Source organism: Girardinichthys multiradiatus, chromosome 21 (assembly GCF_021462225.1).
Source record: "Girardinichthys multiradiatus isolate DD_20200921_A chromosome 21, DD_fGirMul_XY1, whole genome shotgun sequence".
In the NCBI taxonomy this organism is placed as follows: Eukaryota; Metazoa; Chordata; class Actinopteri; order Cyprinodontiformes; family Goodeidae; genus Girardinichthys; species Girardinichthys multiradiatus.
Window position 1 is genome coordinate 30555768 of NC_061813.1, and position 10217 is coordinate 30565984.

A 10217-nucleotide genomic window follows, 5' to 3' on the forward strand; every position below is an offset into this window, starting at 1 on the left:
TTCTAAAAAGTCCACCTCCACTCCACTTATTATTCTAAATTAGAAGCACCTGTTTGAGGTTGTTAGCTGCATAAAGACACCTGTCCACCCCACACAATCAGTAAGACTCCAACTACTAATATGGCTAAGACCAAAGAGCTGTCCAAAGACACCACAGACAAAATTGTAGACCTCCACAAGGCTGGAAAAGGCTACGGAGCAATTGCCAAGCAGCTTGGTGAAAAAAGATCAACTGTTGGAGCAATTATTAGAAAATGGAAGTAGCTAAACATGACTGTCAATCTCCCTCGGACTGGGCCTCCATGCAAGATCTCACCTCGTGGCGTATCAACGATCCTAAGAAAGGTGAGGAATCCGCCCAGAACTACACGAGAAGAGCTGGTCAATGACCTGAAGAGAGCTGGCACCACTGTTTCCAAGGTTACTGTGGGTAATACACTAAGAAGTCATGCATGGCACGGAAGGTTCCCCTGCTTAAATCAGCACACGTCCAGGCCCGTCTTAAATTCACGCATGACCATTTGGATGATCCAGAGGAGTCATGGGAGAAAGTTCTGTGGTCAGATGAGACCAAAATAGAACTTTTTGGTCTTAATTCCTCTCGCCGTGTTTGGAGGACGAATAATGATGAGTACCATCCCAAAAACACCATCCCTACTGTGAAGCATGGGGGTGGAAGCATCATGCTTTGGGGGTGTTTTTCTGCATATGTGACAGGAGGACTGCACTGTATTAAGGAGAGGATGACCAGGGCCATGTATTGTGAGATTTTGGGGAACAACCTCCTTCCCTCAGTTAGAGCATTGAAGATCGTGGCTGGGTCTTCCAACATGACAACGACCCGAAGCACACAGCCAGAATAACCAAGGAGGGGCTCCATAAGAAGCATATTAAGGTTCTGGAGTGGCCTAGCCAGTCTCCAGACCTAAACCCTATAGAAAATCTTTGAAGGGAGCTCAAACTCTGTGTTTCTCCGTGTTTCCAGAAACCTGGTTGATCTGGAGAAGATCTGTGTGTAGGAATGGGCCAAAATCCCTGCTGCCGTTTGTGCAAACCTGGTGAAAAACTACAGGAAACGTTTGACCTCTGTAATTGCAAACAAAGGCTACTGTACCAAATATTAACATTGATTTTCACAGGTGTTCAAATACTTATTTGCAGCAGTAACACACAAATAAATTATTAAAAAATCATACATTGTGATTTCCGGATTTTGTTTTTAGATTATGTCTCTCGCTGTGGACATGCACCTAAGATGTAAATTTCAGACCCCTCCATGATTTCTAAGTGGGAGAACTTGCAAAGTCACAGAGTGTTCAATTACTTATTTTCCTCACTGTATATACACACCACACCAACATGAACCATTGCTTAGTGAGGTGATGCGCTGTTACCCCACCTACAAAGAGACATTCAAGCTCAGAGTTCATAAAACCGATATTCAAAGTATCTACTTTGTAGATATGTCTTGAATATGTACAGTTAAAAGCAGCTGTTTCCATACACTGTGTGGAATGACGCATAAACATCTTTTTAACTGTCTGACATAAATCAGATTAAATATTTCCTGTTTAAGGTCAGTTAGGATCACCAAATGTAACCTGTTAACCATCCTTTGTTTATACCCAAACATTTTTGAAGTTAGGACATCTACTGTATGATTTGCTTTTAAAATTAGTGTTGATAAAAAAATAGGTATTCTAATGTTATTTGTTAAATACTGGAAACAATACAAATAAAACTTCCTGATGGTCTCCAATTCTGGTTATCTCAAGCATGCAAAATGTTAAAGGCTCGACACTGAAAAGCTGTCATGAAGATGTGGAGAGGACAAGATAAGAGAAGTTATGCCAGATATCTGTTGTACCTGTGATAGACGAATTTTCGCTCCACCCTAGTTCAGACAATATAAAGACGCTTGTCTTTGCATCTGAGCGACACCACCTCCTCCACCTCCTCACATACTGACTGCTGCTGGACATTCAAAGCTGTAAGTACATATTTATTAAAAACATTTTTTTCTGTTTTAGAGAACTTCAAGCTCAGATGTTAATGTTTCAGAAAGATGAGCAGAAACTTTTTGTCACAAAATGATGAGCTTCGCAAGGGAGAGTATCTGATGTCCAACAACAGAGCATGGAAAGCCATTTTCCAGGTAAACACACATTTCGGGAGTTAAAAATTTGATAAAAGTTAATTTTATTCTGGCTGTTTGCCTGTTTTATCTGTTGGATTTGTAGCAACATCTCTTCTGTTTCCACCTGCAGGAAGATGGAAACTTTGTCATCCACGGCTGGAAGCCCATGTGGGCCTCCGACACCTGTGGATCAGACGTGGTCCGTCTGATCATGCAGGCAGATTCCAACCTGGTTGATGTACAACCAGTGTGACACCCCTAGATGGCACACCAACTCCTGGCAGCAAGGCTCTCATGTTTGCCGTCTTCAGCTGACTGATGATGGCAAAATGATCGTGTACAAAGACTCCAAGGAAATGTGGAGCTCTGCCAACTCCACAGGCAAGAAGTGAAGCTGCAGTTTGATATTACAACGCTCACCAGTTTGAGTCCTCTGCATTTACAATTACTCTTTAACTGAGATTTTCTAGTCTTAGCTAAACTGCTTAGTTCTCTGGTCCATAATCTAAGTTAAAATGTGTCAAATCCAGCGCAGAAATATAATAAAAATGTTTTTCTTCCTGCTTAATGTCAAAAACATAAATTTTATTCTCTCACTTTTTTATCTTGGCATTGAAACAATCCTGGTACATTTATTTTAGCCATATGGTCCAGGTTGGATCTGATGCTAGTAAGACATCAAGTGTATGAGCTGGCTGACGGTCCACATTAACTGGTGGAAAACCTCTACATATTTAAAATGCTGCTATATTTGGCAGTAAATAAGTGATGTGAAGCCAGTCAATCCAAGGGAGAAGCAAGTAGACTGGGGAGAAAAAAATAAATGGCAAATGTTAACATAAGCTTTGTTTCCGTTGTTTCCTTCATCATCAGGTTACTGATTCACTGAAACAACACTCATTGATGTTTTTGCACTTTAAAGTTTACAAAATAAGCATTTTAATAATTGGAGATAATGAAGGTAGAGTACTGATGTTACAAAACATTCTTCACACCAACATAAGACTGCACTATGACACTAAAACCCAGTGAGAACATCCATGGTCTAGGCAAGTTCTTTGAGTTTTTCAACTTTGCTTATTGTACAGGACAACAAGTGAGAAAGATACAGTTTGAACTGGTTATTGTATTTATTGTTTTCTCTCTCCCACTGCTAAAAATGGTATCCTTCCTTTGTTTGTGTGCTTGCATTTTTTCCTTTTGTCCTTCCTCCTATCCCTCTTTGTGTCTCATTTTTTTACTTTCTTTTTTCCTGTTTCCTTTATTTTTTCCTTGTTTTTCTGTGCCTTTTTTGCTCGTGTCCTTCATTTAATGTGTTCTTTTATTCTTCTTTTATTATCTTTGTCTTCCCTTCATTGTGTCCTACTTCCCACCCTCTCTTGTCTCCTACTTCCCACCCTCTCTTGTCTCCTACTTCCCACCCTCTCTTGTGTCCTTCCTTCCTTCCTCCCTCCTGTGTCTTCCTATACCCCTTGCTTTGCTCTGGTCATGTGTCCTACCTCCTTTTTACTTTTGTTTTCTACCTACCCTCCGTCCTTGTGTCCTGCCTTTCATTCGGTCCTTCGGTCCTCGTTCCTTACTTCCCTCCTTCCTTGTTAAGAAATCTGGAATATTGAATCTGGAAGTATTGAAGGAATTGGTAGGAACCATATATTGTACATCTGCAAAACAACATAAGGCCATTCCTCAACTGTACCTGCTATTTTCTAATTTTGAAATATTTATTTATTTAAGTCAGTGTTTGATGACCTATAAAAAGAAATATAAAAGCAGTTAGTTGGTTCCAAAATCCCACAGTTACTGATGTACATTTTCTTAAATCACAACAGTATGACATTTTGCATTTTTCAAACCCCAATGTTGCAATTTCTGAACAGCACAAAGCAAATATTTATAAACAAATGTTATTGATATCATGTCTTTTACTCTTCAGCAAACAAAATTGTTTTAAAAAATTTAAATTATGATCAAAAATGCTATGCTGTGTGAAATTAATAAAGGTCTATTAGCAAATAAATAAGAAAGTATATTTATATTAAGAAGAGATGTTCATATTTGTTTATCTGAGAAATAAACAGATTCCCTATTAAGGTTTTCTTTAACTTCTTTAGAAATGATAATAAATATATTTTCCAATACAACCATCTACTGAACCAAACCAGCATTTACTTCTTACTGTGTTTAAGTTAAACACAAATACAACCACAGTAATTTGTTGAAACATTATACAAATTTATCAGATTTTACTGCAGATATTGATCACATATCTTTTGAATTCAGCATTTATTATATTATTCAAATGATCTTTTGATTTCATTTTGCTTTTAGTGATACTTGCATCGAGTCCTTTATCCTATTTTATTAATTCCTTATGTTGCTTAATTTCCATAGAAGCATCAGAGTAATTAAATCTTTTATTCTCCTTCATTATTTACCATAATTTTTCTATTGTTTTCATCTGTACACAAAAATCAGTGTCTTATATTTTATTCTTCTGTGTTTCCTCTCAGCAGCTTTGCTTGTTATTCATGAAGAAACTTATTCATTGCTGCTGTAGGTGTGTTGGCATGTGCCATGTAAATACAATTTGATTGATTGACTAACACAAGTTAATGCTAATAAACAGTCACAAGGCAACAAAAAGAATTGATCAGGTTATTACCATTCATCACAAAACCTGGGGACCCATCTGCAAGCTGGCCTTTGTAACTAGCACCACAAGTTTGTAATATCATGTACAGCATAACAAACAAATGTCTCTTTACTTTGAAACAGTGACGGAGAGAGTTAAAGAATGCACTCATTGATTTGAGTCGTTTAATGATTTATTTCAATATCTTATTCTGGCTTTCTTTGATTCTTTTGCAAAGACGAACCACAGCTAAAGGTTCAGAACAAGCAACTCTGTTTCCACTGAGCCTTTTTCAATTATGTGAAAATAAAGGGTTTAATATTGGTAAACAAACCACATTTATGTTTTATTTTGACTGTGGGATACTTGTAGATATGTAATTATTGTACAACTGGTCTCATTTGAACTACAGTCCTTATCTTTAAAGAAATGGAATGGATCATACCACTGACTTTTACAGTCTGTAACAGTGCAACAAAACCACCCATAAAACATCCCCAATATGGTTACATCCTGATACAATAAGAAACAGGAAAGGTTGGACAAACGTATTTTCGTCAGAGACATGGATACATCACTAAAGGCCTACAATAACAAAATATCCAGAGCTACTGCTTGAACTAAAGTATAAATTTAATATTATTCATGGTGATCTAAGTTACTGGCATTACTCAAGCAACAAACTTAATCTTCACTGAATATCTAACTAGCACTCAAACGATAAAAACTGGATGGAAAAAAGAGGAAAGAGGGGTACATAGATCATCCCAGTACCTTCTTGTCATTGAATCTACTGGTGAAGATTGTTGGCTTGTATTCCTGAGAGATGTTTTGATCATAAACATAGGATAACAAAATGATTAAGTAATTATTATGAAATTGTTTCCATGGATTCTCTATTTCTGTACAGGCAAGCTGTAAGGAAATGACAAAGCAAATAATCTTTTCCTCGTGCCAAGAATCTCTTTCTCTCCTACAAATCCCTACTTTTCACCTGATTTTTTATAAGTGGTGCAGCTGCAGCGACATGACAAAGTTTCTTCTTCTCCAACAGCCACACTGCCCTTCTCTGATCGAGAAATAAGAACAAGGTTTTTACAATTGTTCTGTAGAAGTGAGCAAAGTGTGTTTAGCACAGACGGTCCAGTTTCTGAACCAAATTCTTGTTGCTAGTCTAAAATACAGAGAAAGTACAATCCAATTTGCTTGGGATTTTACACCAACATACAGTGCAGTGGCAGTTAATCATTAACAAGATCTAGTTTAAAGCCAGGTCAACCAGGTTACTTAGTACTGAAATAACCCCTCTCCACCCTAACTGCCATTTTATATAATGATATTTTAGGGGTCATGAACTTCAGAGCTAGAAAACCAACTTGAGCCACATCTGTAAATGTACTGGCCTAACGACGCAGATGTCCAAATATATGGAAACCAGCAAACATAACAGTTTGAGAGAAATATAGTTTTAATTCCACCAAATCAAATTTCTCAGTATCTGATACTTTTCCTGTTTAAGGTCAGTTAGGTTTACCAGCATTATTTCTATGACAAATAACCAGAATATTCAGAGATATGGTTTTCATTACTTCCTTAGTCAAATGTTTACATACACTAAGATTTCTATTTTTTTAAACAGTTTTAACAGAAAGCCCAGATGATGTAATGGTTTTGTAAGCTTATTGGTTAAATGGAGGCACACCTGTGACATTATAGAAATCTGGCAAGATGTTAGGAAGAGAATTGTGGACCTTCACAATTCTGGTTCGTCCTTTGGTACAATTTCCAGATGCCTGAAGGTGCCACGTTGCTCTGCTCAAACTGTTGAATGCAAGTATAAGCACCATGGGTACGTCCAGCCATCACACCGTCCAAGAAGGAGACACTGCTTAAAAAGTTGTGGTTTCATGCAGTGTATGCCAATCTGGTTAAAAAAATTATTTAATATGCTGTATTTATTAATTTGTATTGACAAAATAGAAAGAAATGAAGGATGACTCGAGCACAGCCAAAGACACACAGCACTGGACAAAACAGATTACTTTTTTTTTATTTTATTTTAACTTTCAGGATCAGAATCAGAATCAGAAAAGCTTTATTGCCAAGTACGTTTTTGGACATACAAGGAATTTGTTTTGGCGTAGTCGGTGCAATACAATACAAATTAAACAGTATAAACATATCTACAATATAATATAAATATATGTGCACAGTTTTAAGTGAGTGAGAGTAAATATAGAGCAGTATAAGATGCAAGAGCAATACAACAGTGCAGGTGATCATTGTGCAAGTAAAGCAGGAGTCCAAGCTGAACGTTAATGTAACGCATAGAGTTACAGGTTACAGGTGTCCTGTCAGCAAAAAAAAAGGGGGGGGGGAGAATGTCAGGGTGGTTTCCGGGCTTTGTTAACAAGGCTGGTGGCAGATGGGAAAAAACTGTTCTTGTGGCGTGAGGTTTTGGTCCGGATGGACCGCAGCCTCCTGCCAGAGGGGAGAGTCTCAAAGAGTCTGTGACCAGGGTGGGAGGGATCAGCCAGAATCTTCCCTGCCCGCTTCAGGGTCCTGGAGGTGTACAGTTCCTGGAGCGACAGTAGACTGCAGCCAATCACCTTCTCAGCAGACCGAATGACACGCTGCAGCCTGCCCTTATCCTTGGCTGTAGCAGCGGCGTACCAGATGGTGATGGAGGAGGTGAGGATGGACTCAATGATGGCTGTGTAGAAGTGCACCATCATAGTCTTTGGCAGGTTGAATTTCTTCAGCTGCCGTAGGAAGAACATCCTCTGCTGGGCTTTCTTGTTGAGGGAGCTGATGTTTGGCTCCCACTTGAGATCCTGGGAGATGATGGTTCCCAGGAAGCGGAAAGATTCCACAGTGTCAATTGTGGAGTCACAGAGGGTGATGGGGGCAGGTGGGGCTGGGTTCTGCCTGAAGTCCACAACCATCTCCACTGTCTTTAGAGCGTTGAGCTCAAGGTTGTTCTGGCTGCACCAGTCCAACAGATGGTCCACCTCCCATCTGTACGCGGACTCGTCACCATCAGAGATGAGTCCGATCAGGGTGGTGTCGTCTGAAAACTTCAGAAGCTTGACAGACTGGTGACTGGAGGTGCAGCTGTTGGTGTACAGGGAGAAGAGCAGAGGAGAGAGAACACAGCCTTGGGGGGAACCGGTGCTGATGGTCAGGGAGTCAGAGACGTGCTTCCCCAGCCTCACGCGCTGCTTCCTGTCAGACAGGAAGTCAGTTATCCACCTACAGGTGGAGTCGGGCACACTCAGCTGGGAGAGTTTCTCCTGGAGCAGAGCTGGGACGATGGTGTTGAAGGCAGAGCTGAAATCCACAAACAGGATCCTGGCGTAGGTTCCTGTGGAGTCCAGGTGCCGGAGGATGAAGTGAAGGGCTATGTTGACTGCATCATCTACAGACCTGTTGGCTCTGTAGGCAAACTGCAGGGGGTCCAGGAGGGGGTCGGTGATGTCTTTTAGGTGTGAGAGCACAAGGCGCTCAAAGGACTTCATCACCACAGAGGTCAGGGCGACGGGTCTGAAGTCATTAAGCCCTGTGGTCCTTGGCTTCTTGGGAACAGGGACGATGGTGGAGGACTTGAAGCAGGCTGGCACATGACATGTCTCCAGTGAGGTGTTAAAAATGTCTGTGAAGACTGGAGACAGCTGATCAGCGCAGTGCTTCAGGCTGGCTGGTGAGACAGAATCCGGACCAGCAGCTTTCCGGGGGTTCTGTCTCCTGAAGAGTTTGTTGACGTCCCTCTCCTGGATGGAAAGAGCCGTCCTCGGCGTGGGTAGGGGGCTGGTGGGGGGGAACTTCAGGGTGGGGGTTGGAGGTGCCAAGGCCCCTCTTGAGGTTGGAGAGGTGGGGGTGGTGGATTGTGGCTGCAGCTGTTGGGGGGCGTCGTGGGGGATGGTTGCAGGACTGTCCCTTTGTCTTTCAAAGCGGCAGTAGAACTCGTTCAGGTCGTTGGCGAGGCGTCGGTCGTTGATGGAGTGGGGGGCTTTCGGCTTGTAGTTGGTGATTTGCTTGAGCCCTTTCCAGACAGACGCAGAGTCGTTGGCTGAGAACTGGTTTTGGAGCTTCTCAGAGTACAGTCGTTTGGCCTCTTTCACTGCCTTGCCAAACTTGTACTTTGCCTCTCTGTATATGTCTTTGTCCCCACTCCTGAAGGCCTCTTCCTTATCCAGTCTTAACCTTCTGAGTTTAGCTGTGAACCAGGGTTTGTCGTTGTTGTAACTCAACCTGGTGCATGATGGTACACAGCTGTCCTCACAGAAGCTGATGTAGGAAGTCACAGCCTCTGTGTACTCGTCCAGACTGTTGGTAGTAGTCCTGAACACATCCCAGTCTGTACAGCCTAAACACACCTGGAGATTCTCCACAGCCTCACTGCTCCACTTCCTTGTCGTCCTCACAACAGGTTTGCAGAGCTTTAGTTTCTGCCTGTATGCAGGAATCAGGTGGACCATGATGTGGTCGGATTGGCCCAGTGCAGCACGTGGGACGGCGTGATAAGCGTCTCTGATGGTGGTGTAACAGTGATCCAGAATGTTGTCCTCTCTGGTCGGACATTTTATAAACTGTCTATATATGCTTAGGTCTGACACAGGGGTTGTGAAAGTAGGGGAAGGGGGTTTCTCTGATCTCCTTTGCTGGGCCAGGGATGCATTATAATAGCCCACCTAATACAATCAGTTCGCTGAATGCTCCCAAATAAAGCACATTTCATTCATAATCGTGAATATAGCCAAATGTTCACAACTTATGTGTGAAATTGTAAGCAGTTCGCTGGCAAAAACGAAGAAGTGTTTTTTAGGATGAATCTCCAAACTCTTGCGGAGACATCTGCAGGTTTTAAAGGAATATTCCCTTTATTACCCAGACGTGTAAGGGGAAGAACTAAAGTTCTGTCAGAGTTTTGAAATTAGACAGAATCAGAAGTCTAAGGAACTGCCCCCTCCCCAGGAAGAAACATTTGACTTTTTGACCTTATGATAATAACCATGGACCAAAAAGCACCAAGTGCAACAATGAAAGGGTTAAAGAATTTATTTTTTCCAACAGGGGGATTGTTCAGCCCTAACATATTAAAATACATAAATTTTTGTCTCTAATAAAACTTTCTTTTACTTTTCTTTACGTTCTTTTATTATTCCACAGCATTGTAGTTTTCTATTTACTTTTTTTGTCACTGCAAAGTTGTAAAGCACTTTGAATAGTCTAATTGCTGAAATATGCTATTTAAATAAACTAGCCTTATATCAGTATGACAGTCACGAATCAAGTTAGGTTATTCTGCTGTAGCCACTCAGTTTTCCATTAGGCTAATTCTCAGCAACAGTTTAATAGCCTATTATTAATAACCAAGGTTGGAAATTAACTTGTTTCACTTACTTGTGTTACTGTAATAAAAAACAATTTGTCTGTACTTTCTACTTT

At 40.9% G+C, this 10217-nt stretch overlaps 1 pseudogene; it reads left to right on the plus strand.

Annotated features, from left to right (window-relative positions):
- Positions 1–2065: 2065 nt before the first annotated feature.
- On the plus strand, positions 2066–2572 carry LOC124858450 (annotated as a pseudogene).
- Positions 2573–10217: the final 7645 nt, after the last annotated feature.